At 38.2% G+C, this 12,241-nt stretch overlaps 1 non-coding gene across 1 annotated transcript; it reads right to left on the bottom strand.

Moving 5' to 3' along the window:
• Positions 1–1,552: 1,552 nt before the first annotated feature.
• On the bottom strand, positions 1,553–1,625 carry TRNAW-CCA. The gene has a single exon. It is a non-coding gene; the product is annotated as a tRNA-Trp (tRNA).
• Positions 1,626–12,241: the final 10,616 nt, after the last annotated feature.

The raw sequence follows: 12,241 nt of genomic DNA on the forward strand, positions 1-12,241 counted from the left end.
TCTCCTGGTCTCTACGACTAAATTGTTTTCTCTTCCAAGTCAGTGGTACAGCCTTAGTACAAATTCTTATGTCCCTTATAAGGACTGTTGGTTTTCTTAATTGGTCTCATTGGGTCTGGTCTTCTCAACAGCTACAAAATTGCATGATTTTTCCAAAAAGCAAATGTGATTAACTCCCTTTGTGATGTTTATTCATTGCCTCAAGAATAAAATTCAAACTCAGCTTGCAAAGTACATGACCATCCTTGCCTGATCTTTGATTCCAATCCTTTCCCTGAATCTCACCGTGTTCTTCCCAGGCCTCCCTTCTCCAGTTATTATCATAGCTTATAATTTTTTCTCGTGTTAGTGAAGAATGCCAGAATTTCAGTCGTGTCTGACTCTTTGTGACCCCATGGACTATAGAGTCCATGGAATTCTCCAGGCCAGAATACTAGAGTGGGTAGCCTATCCCTTCTCCAGGAGATTTTCCTTGAACCAGGAATCAAACTGAGGTTTCCTATATTGTGGGTGGATTCTTTACTAGGTGAGCTACTAGAGAAGCTCTTCTTTCACAGTGAAGAACGCCAGAATTTACCTTTCTGACCCATCAGTGACTATAACTTAATCAGTTAAAAGCTCTCAGTGCCTTAGGATGAATACATGATGCAGACCGGGTTGTTTAGCACCTATTCTATGCACTCACCATGTCAGATAATCTATGTGTATGAAATTAGGGTCTTACTCCTTCTCATCTCTTTGCTTCTCTGTCTCTTTATTTTACTGTGAACTTCAAAGCAAGATTTGCATCTGTTTTTTCCTTATAATCAACAAGTACCTAGTAAGATGCATAATATAAAGCAGAATTCAAAAAACTATTTATTTAGTAAAAGGAATGTAAAGTTATCTTCAATTAAAAATAAAATGCACTTTTAAAATAAAAAAGCAAATGACTCGCAAAATACCAATACACAGCTTTGAACCATTTTGGAAATGATAAATTACTAGACGAGTGAAACTTTGCAAAGGTCAATTTCATCATGAGCACAAATAAGCATCCAAGAAACCACATTAACATATTCAAAATAATAACAATCAAAATATAAACATGATGATAAATAAATGTGCAAGTAAAATGTAACAAACTAAAATTATTTTTATCTAGCCTAAATCAAGTGCTATTGTTAACATTAATTTAAAGGCAAGAAAGTTCAAAGAAGCATTTAAGAAGGAAGCAAAGTTAACTAATGAATTAGCATATATAAGACCCATGATCGATCAAAAGTGAGCTCTCAGGTGATTTTGTTTAACCTACTTGACTAGTTTGAAGAAATATATATTATGCTGTTATCTTAAAATAACTTATAAATTTGAATAAAAGTAAAATATATATGGTTCTTCTCTGATGGCTACAATGGTAAAGAATCTGCCTGCAGTGTGGAGGTGAGGTGAAGTTGCTCAGTTGTGTCCGACTCTTTGTGACCCCATGGACTGTAACCTACTAGGCTTCTCCGTCCATGGGATTCTCCAGCAAGAATACTGGAGTGGATTGCCATTTCCTTCTCCAGGGGATCTTCTCGACCCAGGGATCGAACCTGGGTCTCCTGCATTGGAGGCAGACGCTTTAACCTCTCAGCCACCAGGGAAGCCTGCAATGTGGAAGATGCAGATTTGATTCCTGGGTCAGGAAGATCTCATGGAGTAGGAAATGGAAATCCGCTCCAGTATTCTTTTTTTTTTTTTTTCACTCCAGTATTCTTGCCTGGAAAATTCTATGGACAGAGGAGTCTCGTAGGCTACAGTCCATGGATCTACAAAGAGTCAGACACGACTGAGCAATATATATGTACATCTATGATATTTCTTGAAGAGATTTCTAGTCTTTCCCATTTGGTTGTTTTCCTCTATTTCTTTGCATTGATCACTGAAAAGGCTTTCTTATCTCTTCTTGCTATTCTTTGGAACTCTGCATTCAGATGCTTATATCTTTCCTTTTCTTCTTTACTTTTCCCTTCTCTTCTTTTCACAGCTATTTGTAAGGCCTCCCCAGACAGCCATTTTGCTTTTTTGCATTTCTTTTCCATAGGGATGGTCTTGATCCCTGTCTCCTGTACAATATCATGAACCTCCATCCATAGTTCATCAGGCACTCTATCAGATCTAGTCCCTTAAATCTACTTCTCATGTCCACTGTATAATCATAAGGGATTTGATTTAGGTCATACCTGAATGGTCTAGTGGTTTGCTCTACTTTCAAGTTAAGTCTGAATTTGGCAATAAGGAGTTCGTGATCTGAGCCACAGTCAGTTCCTGGTCTTGTTTTTGTTGACTGTATAGAGCTTCTCCATCTTTGGCTGCAGAGAATATAATCAATCTGATTTCAGTGTTGACCATCTGGTGATGTCCATGTGGAGAGTCTTCTCTTGTGTTGTTGGAAGAGGGTGTTTGCTATGATCAGTGAGTTCTCTTGGCAAAACTCTATTAGCCTTTGCCCTGCTTCATTCCGTATTCCAAGACCAAATTTGCCTGTTACTCTAGGTGTTTCTTGACTTCCTATTTTTGCATTCCAGTCCCCTATAATGAAAAAGACATCTTTTTTTGGGTATTAGTTCTAAAAGGTCTTGTAGGTCTTCATAGAGCCGTTCAACTTCAGCTTCTTCAGCGTTACTTGGATTACTATGATATTGAATGGTTTGCCTTGGAAACGAACAGAGATCATTCTGTCGTTTTTGAGATTGCATCCAAGTACTGCATTTCAGACTCTTTTGTTGACCATGATGGCTACTCCATTTCTTCTAAAGGATTCCTGCCTGCAGTAGTAGATATAACGGTCATCTGAGTTATTTTCACTCATTCCAGTCCATTTTAGTTCGCTGATTCCAAGAATGTTGATGTTCACTCTTGCCATCTCTTGTTTGACCACTTGCAATTTGCCTTGATTCATGGACCTAACATTCCAGGTTCCTATGCAATATTGCTCTTAACAGCATCAGACCTTGCTTCTATCACCAGTCACATCCACAACTGGGTATTGTTTTTGCTTTGGCTCCATCCCTTCATTCTTTCTGGAGTTATTTATCCACTGATCTCCAGTAGTGTGTTGGGCACCTACAGACCTGGGGAATTCCCCTTTCAGTATCCTATCATTTTGCCTTTTCATACGGTTCATTTGGTTCTCCAGGCAAGAATACTGAAGTGGTTGTCCATTCCCTTCTCTAGTGGACCACATTCTGTCAGACCTCTCTACCATGATCCGCCCGTCTAGTTGGCCCCACAGGGCTTGGCCTAGTTTCATTGAGTTAGACAAGGCTGTGGTCCTAGTGTGATTAGATTGACAGTTTTCTGATCATGGTCTCAGTGTGTCTACCTTCTGATGCCCTCTGGCAACACCTACCATCTTACTTGGGTTTCTATTACATTGGACGAGGGTATCTCCTCACTACCACCCCTCCTGACCTTGAATGTGGAATAGCTCCTCTAGGCCCTCCTGTGCTGGCGCCACCATCGTGCCTTGGACATGGGGTTGCTCCTCTCGGCCTCCACCCTTGACCTCGGGCGTCGGGTAGCTCCTCTTGGCTGCTCCTGAGTTGTCTCAGCCTGGCACTCTCAGTCGCCCCTCCTGACCTCGGATGCGGACTATCTCCTCTCAGCCGTTCCTGCACCGTCACAACCTGGCACTCTCAGCCGCTGCCCCTGACCTCGGACTCGGGGTAGCTCCCCTTGGGCACTGCCCTTCGGGGATGGGGTCCTCCCGGCTTCTGTCCCTGAAATCAGATGTGAACCGTGAACTTCCAGATGTTCAAGCTGGTTTTAGAAAAGGCAGAGGGACCAGAGATCAAATTGCCAATATCTTATGGATCATTAAAAAAGCAAGAGAGTTCCAGAAAAACATCTATTTCTGCTTTATTGACTATGCCAAAGCCTTTGACTGTGTGGATCACAATAAACTATGGAAAATTCTGAAAGAGATGGGAATACCAGACCACCTGAGCTGCCTCTTGAGAAACCTATATGCAGGTCAGGAAGCAACAGTTAGAACTGGACATGGAACAACAGACTGGTTCCAAAAAGGAAAAGGAGTACGTCAAGGCTGTATATTGTCACCCTGCTTATTTAACTTATATGCAGAGTACATCATGAGAAACGCTGGGCTGGAAGAAGTACAAGCTGGAATCAAGATTGCCAGGAGAAGTATCAATAACTGCAGATATGCAGATGACACCATTCTTATGGAAGAAAGTGAAGAGGAACTAAAAAGCCTTTTCATGAAAGTGAAAGAGGAGAGTGGAAAAGTTGGCTTAAAGCTCAGCATTCAGAAAAAGAAGAATATGGCATCTGGTGCCATCACTTCATGGGAAATAGATGGGGAAACAGTGGAAACAGTGAAATACTTTATTTGGGGGAGGGGGGGCTCCAAAATCACTGCAGATGGTGATTGCAGCAATGAAATTAAGACTCTACTCCTTGGAAGAAAAGATATGACCAACCTAGATAGCATATTCAAAAGCAGACACATTACTTTGCCAACAAATTTCCATCTAGTCAAGACTATGGTTTCTCCTGTGGTCATGTATGGATGTGACAGCTGGACTGTGAAGAAAGCTGAGTGCCGAAAAATTGATGCTTTTGAATTGTGGTGTTGGCGAAGACTCTTGAGAGTCCCTTGGACTGCAAGGAGATCCAACCTGTCCATTCTGAAGGAGATCATCCCTGGATGTTCTTTGGAAGGAATGATGCTAAAGCTGAAACTCCAGTACTTTGGCCACCTCATGTGAAGAGTTGACTCATTGGAATACCATGATGCTGGGAGAGATTGGGGGCAGGAGGAAAAGGGGACGACAGAGAATGAGATGGCTGGATGGCATCACCAACTCGATGTATGTGAGTCTGAGTGGACTCTGGGAGCTGGTGATGGACAGGGAGGCCTGGCATGTTGTGATTCATGGGGTCGCAAAGAGTCGGACAAGACTGAGCGACTGAACTGAACTGAACTGATATTTCTTTTTTCCAAGTGCTTAGGAAGATAGCAATTCTTTATGAATAACTAAGATGCCACTTGCACCTCTGTCTGACAAATGAGTATTATCTAGATATACTATTTGAAATACTAGAGTCCTTCCACAAGACAATGATCTATACACCATCTTCCCTCTCTGGGACACATAAATCATATTACTGTGATAGTATAAGAGGCTCATCTGATGGGAAAAGTATTTTAGCATGTCTTTTAAAAGTGTAACTTTTGTAAGTTACTTATCTTGTGTATTAATTGTAGTAGTAGTGGTGTCTTTGAAATGTTGCATATTGACTTGATTTATAGTTCCTGAAAACATATTCTTAAAAAAAAAAATTGGTGCTCTGTGAAAATGTGTTCTTTTGCCTTAAAACCTTTGGCTATACATGTGTTCCCCATCCTGAACCATCTTGATGTATGGCAAAACCAATACAATATTGTAAAGCAATTAACTCCAATTAAAACAAATAAATTTATATTAAAAACAAACAAAAAACTTTTGGCTAGGGATACAACTTTTAGGCCTTGAACATACTGATAGGTTGTAACTAAGGTAGATGAGATGGCATGACGATTTCCTGTCTTCATTGATGAATGCTTGGTGCTGATTTCACCACCTAATTCTACTATTTCACAAGCCAGGCTCTTCTGCAATTTAGGATATTATTATTATTATTTAAATTCTAACTGCCTAAGACCTAAACATCTGGTAAAAACTTATAAATAAAAAAACAAACAAACAAACAAAAACTATTTTAGATAAGGGTTGTTTTTAATTTGGTGGAAAAAATACTTATGTCAGACAAAAATAAATTGCATAGTTGTAGTATTTTTCTTTGTAGGCTTGTAAGAATTTACTTATTATTATTATTATTTTTTACAATGAGTCTCTTAAGATTATGAATGACTGATATCTGATCTTTGGAAACCTGCTTTTGTAGACAGTCTATCATGTCAGACCTTCCAAGTCACTCAAGCCTGACAATCACATATGCATTGTGAAGCATGCTTGCGGTGGAAACTTACTGTAAAAACTACCTTTTGTGAAACTGTGCTTAATGTGTATTCCACTTTAGCCTGGGAAAAGATAGTTTTGAAAATATATTTGAAAAAATATATGATGAAGCAACTATTTATAATGATGAATATATTTTGAAAATTGATTTATTAATTTTAATCATTAGCAATTATTAATAATTTATTAATCATTAACTTTAAAACTAATAAGATACAAATGTATTTTTATCCAAAGTGAATTCAGTGGCATATATAAATGACACACAAGTTATATATACATATATGGTCTATTTAAAAACTAAAGATACATATTATTCATTTGATCTTAATTTTAAAGGAGGAAAGAATATAGAATTAATAGCAATTTTATATTCTATACATTCTGAAAGATTCATATATTTTCTTGAGAAACATTTTAAATTCTTAATACAATTTAAGTGTAAGCAACATATATTAAGTTTTATTATAACTTAAAAAGAAAAATAATTTTTGAAATGCTTTGTGAAAATTATTTTTTTATTTTTATAATATACAAGATTCATGGACCATTCTACACTTGCCAGTGGGATAAATTATACTGTACTTTTACATGTTTTATAAATACTAATAATTAAAATATTAGGACAATATATTCTTAGTTCTCCACATGTTTTCCATTAACTTTTATTCATTTATTTATCGAATTTTTCAGAAAGAGAGAAAATGATTTGAAATAATGTCAACAGGTAAGAAAATCAAGACTTTTGTTAAAATGTATTATACAAAATGCATACATGTGCAAAGAGATTACTTTCAAAATAGATTATAAAATCAGATTAAAATTACTTACTTTGAGAATTGTCTAACAGGCATATAACATTTATGTAATATAAAGTATATATTAAATTGTACTTTATTATCAGCTTTCATTATGAACCAAATATGGTAATAATAAAAAAGATACTCAGGTAAATTATACAGGATTATTTAACTTTTTACCAGTACACAATATATTTTACTAAATTTCAGAAAATTCACTTGAGAGTGTTTATTGTGATCATGGATGTTGGCCAGGGAACCAAAGTCAGAAATTGAGAATAATGCAATAAAATTTTTAACTTTCATTCAATATTCACTGGTGGAGGAAGAAGGAACCTTTGAGACTGTTGATTTGGAAAGAAATCTGTGAGGTCATCTTTTAAAATTTTCTTTTTTTTTTTTTTTTTTTTTTCTGGGCAAAATAGGATAGATCATTCCCATGTACTATAATCACCATGTGTTGTAAAAGAAGCCCGTTATAAGACTAATCCCAATTGAAAGCTAGAATTTTATGAAAATCTAGAATATTTTATGCCAAATTTAATACTAAAATGTCAGAATTATAGTTAAGCTGCGAGTTCTAAGCATTTCTACAAATACAGAGTTCTGTGAGTGTGTGAGTATTCACAGATATAGAGTCAAAATGCCAATATAAATCTGAATAATTATGTTTGTATAGCTCCATACTTGACTATTTTCCTTTGTCAATAAATAGTCTATCATAAAAAATCAATATAAAATCAGTTTCCTTACAGAATTTAATCACTTGTGCATATTTGTCCTTTCAAAATAAATTTTCTGATAGTATTATCACCTATGCAGATATGTTTTTATACAGTGGACCTAATTCTTCGTGTGTGTGTGTGTGTGTGTGTGTGTGTTTATAATACATCCAAGATGGATGGGTTATGGTGGAAAGATCTAACAGAATGTTGTCCACTGGAGAAAGGAATAGAAAACCACTTCAGTATTCTTGCCTTGAGAACCCCATGAACATTATGAAAAGACAAAAGGATAGGACACTGAAAGAGGAACTCCCCTGGCCGCTTCAGTTCAGTTCAGTCACTCAGTCATGTCCGACTCTTTGCGACCCCATGGATCACAGCACACCAGTCCTCCTTGTCCATCACCAACTCCTGGAGTTCACTCAAACTCATTTCCATTGAGTCAGTGATGTCATCCAGCCATCTTATCCTCTGTCATCCCCTTTTCCTCCTGCCCCCAATCCCTGCCAGCATCAGAGTCTTTTCCAATGAGTCAACTCTTCACATGAGGTGGTCAAAGTATTGGAACTTCAGCTCCAGCATCAGTCCTTTCAATGAACACCCAGGATGGATCTCCTTTAGGATGGACTGATTGGATCTCCTTGCAGTCCAAGGGACTCTCAAGAGTCTTCTCCAACACCACAGTTCAAAAGCATCAATTCTTCAGCTCTCAGCTTTCTTCAGAGTCCAAATCTCACATTCATACATGACTACTGGAAAAACATAGCCTTGACTAGATGGAGCTTTGTTGGCAAAGTAATATTTCTGCTTTTTGATATACTATCTAGATTGGTCATAACTTTCCTTCCAAAGAGTAAGCATCTTTTAATTTCTTGGCTGCAATCACCATCTGCAGTGATTTTGGAGCACAAAAATATAAAGTTTGACACTGTTTCCACTGTTTCCCCATCTATTTCCCATGAAGTGATGGAACCAGATGTCATGATCTTCGTTTTCTGAATGTTGAGCTTTAAGCCAACTTTTTCACTCTCCTCTTTCACTTTCATCAAGAGGCTTTTTAGTTCCTCTTCACTTTCCTCCATAAGGGTGTTGTCATCTGCATATCTGAGGTTATTGATATTTCTCCCAGCAATCTTGATTCCAGCTTGTGCTTCTTCCAGCCCAGCATTTCTCATGAAGTACACTGCGTATAAGTTCAATAAGCAGGATGACAATATACAGCCCTGACATACTCCTTTTTCCTACCTGAAACCAGTCTGTTCTGTGATCAGTTCTAACTGTTGCTTCCTGACCTGCATACAGATTTCTCAAGAGGCAGGTCAGGTGGTCTGGTATTCCCATCTCTTTCAGAATTTTCCACAGTTTATTGTGCTCCACATTGTGTCTGACTCTTTGCAACCCCATGGACTCTACAATCCATGGAATTCTCTAAGCTGGAATACTGGAGAAGGTAGACGTTCTTTTCTCCAGGGGATCTTCCCAACCCAGGGATTGAACTCAGGTCTCCCGCATTGCAGGCAGATTCTTTACCAGCTGAGCCACAAGGGAAGCCCCCCACCCCCACGTCGGTAGGTGCCCAATATAATACTGGAGATGAGTGGAGAAATAACTCCAGAAAGGATGAAAAGATGGAGCCAAAGCAGAAACAACACCCAATTATGGATGTGACTGGTGATGGAAGCAAAGTCCAATGCTGTAAAGAGCAAAATTGCATAGGAACCTGGAATGTCAGGTCCATGAATCAAGGCAAATTGGAAGTGGTCAAACAGGAGAAGGCAAGAGTGAACGTCACCATTCTAGGAATCAACAAACTAAGATGGAATGGATGAATTTAACTCAGATGACCATTAAATCTACTACTGCGGGCAGGAATCCCTTAGAAGAAATGGAGTAGTCATCATAGTCAACAAACGAGTCTGAAATGCAGTACTTGGATGCAATCTCAAAAACGACAGAATGATCTCTGTTCATTTCCAGGGCAAAGCATTCAATATCACGGTAATCAAAGTCTATGTCCCAACCAGTAATGCTGAAGAAGCTGAAGTTGAACGGTTCTATGAAGACCTACAAGTTCTACCTTTTAGAACTAACAACCAAAAAAGATATCCTTTTCATTATAGGGGACTGGAATGCAAAAGTAGGAAGTCAAGAAACATCTGGAGAAACAGGCATATTTGGCCTTGTGAGCACAGAATGAAGTGGGGCAAAGGCTAACAGTTTTGCCAAGAAACACCACCCTTATGGCAAAAAGTGAAGAACTGACAAGCTTCTTGATGAAAGTGAAAGAGGAGAATGAAAAAGTTGGCCTAAAGCTCAGGCTTAAAGCTCAACATTCAGAAAGCTAAGATCATGGCATTTGGTCCCATCACTTCATAGCAAATAGATGGGGAAACAGTGGAAACAGATTTATTTTGGGGGGCTCCAAAATCACTGCAGATAGTGATTACATCCATGAAATTAAACAATGCCTACTCCTTGGAAGGAAATTTATGACCAATCTAGACAGCATATTAAAAAGCAGAGACATTACTTTGCCAACAAAGTTCTGTCTAGTCAAGGCTGTGCTTTTTCCAGTAGTCATGTATGGATGTGAGACTCAGATGACAAAGAAAGCTGAGGACCAAAGAATTGATTCTTTTGAACTGTGGTGTTGGAGAAGACTTTTGAGAGTCTTTTGGACTTCAAGGAGATCCAACCAGTCCATCCTAAAGAAGATCAGTCCTGGGTGTGCATTGGAAGGACTGATGTTGAAGCGAAAACTCCAAAACTTTGGCCACCTGATGCAAAGAGCTGACTCATTTGAAGAGACCCTGATGCTGGGAAAGATCAAGGGCAGGAGGCGAAGGGGACAGCAGAGGATGAGATGGTTGGATGGCATCACCAACTTGATGGACATGAGTCTGGGTAAACTCTGGATGTTGGTGATGGACAGGAAGGCCTTGTGTGCTGCGATTCATCTGGTTGCAAAGAGTCAGACATGACTGAGTGACTGAACTGAACTGAATTGAAATATGATTATTACTCAACTTTCTCACTGCCATCAGTCACCTTCCTGTTTTTACATTGAAAAATTTATTATCCCAATACATGAAGAAAAATGTAAAGAATATATTACATCTGAGGTATATCCCAAATTTAGGTAATATTTCTTAGAATCTCTAAACTGAAGTGAGTATATGAAGTGATAGAAAAAATAATAATAACAAGAGAACTGTCTTTAAAAATACAGAATTGTCTGTCTCCATTCCTTGTTAGCTATATATCTTCTGAGACTTTCAGGAAATATAAATAATACTACTCTAAAATTATTTGTCACAAAATCTCACCAAACAAAATGATGAATACAATGAGTTTTATCTTCTAATTTTCCAATTTATACTTAACATTGCTATGAAGTTGATATTTAAAAATACACACATAACTTTTTCAATGAAAACCCCTCAGTGTTGCCCCATCATCCAAGGAGCAGAACATACACTTATTCCTAAGCAGTTGGCCCTCTCCTTTGCCTTTGCCTGTGTGCATGTATGCTAGGGGGCCTCCGTATAGCTCAGATGGTAAGGAATCTGCCTGCAATGCAGGAGACCCTGGTTCGATTCCTGGGTCAGGAAGATCCCCTGGCGAAGGGTATGGCAACTCACTCCAGTATCCTTGCCTGGAGAATCCCATGGACAGAGGAGCCTGGCGGGCTAAAGTCCACGGGGTCGCACAGAGTCGGACACCACTGAGTGATTAACACTACACTTCTACTAATCTGTATGCCAAGTGGTTTCAGTCGTGCCCCAGTTCTTTGTGACCCTATGGACCCTAGCCCACCAGGCTTCTCTGTCCATTGGGATTCTCCAGGCAAGAATACTGGAGTGGGCTGCCATGCCACACAATCTTCCCAACTTAGGGACTGAACTTCTGTCTCTTGTGACTCCTGCACTGTAGGCAGATTCTTTATCACTGAGCCATCAGGGAAGCCCCCTTTATCTTTGAAGAGGACGTTTATTCCAGCAACACTCCAGTATCACCGAAGAAAAGTAACTTCCCTTTAAAGTGTAGATTTTGATCATATTATATTGTCTGCTATTTCAATTCCTTCTAACCTTTCATATTTCACCTTTAATTCTCCCTCAATCTGAAATCTTGTCAGACTTCACCAGGGAATTTAAGGAATTTTCCTGTCATATAATTATAGTGAATTTTAGTCATTAAGGCACATTTTACACTTTGTTATCATTTTTCTCATGTAACTATCTCTTTCTGAGATTAAAAATACTTTGAAAGTAGGGTATGCTTATTTTCTTCTTTATATTCCCAAACTGACATAGGAGGACAAAATATAGATAAATAATTAATGTCTAAAAGCTTTACACAGTTTTTTTTTTTAATTTCATAGCAAACAATGACATCTAACTTTTAGTTAACAACTTTCTGTACAAGTTCATCAATCTGCAGAAGTTTAAGAAACCAGTGAATAATTGGAACAGAGATTCCAAGTCAAATAGGCTGACTTCAGAGTATAAACTCAATGGAATTTAGAATTAAGGTTACCTGAGCCTCAACACTGCTGATTACTCAAGGGCAATCTTCTCAATCTAGAAATTAAGATTATGTAGGGATAGGAATACATTAGTTTTTCTAAGTGCAAATATTTACCTCTCTTTTTAAAAGCACTTTACTGAGGGCTGAATAGCACACAATAACCCATCCATAAAAGTTG

The sequence above is a fragment of the Oryx dammah genome, unplaced genomic scaffold (genome assembly GCF_014754425.2).
Source record: "Oryx dammah isolate SB20612 unplaced genomic scaffold, SCBI_Odam_1.1 HiC_scaffold_19, whole genome shotgun sequence".
NCBI classification, from domain to species: Eukaryota; Metazoa; Chordata; class Mammalia; order Artiodactyla; family Bovidae; genus Oryx; species Oryx dammah.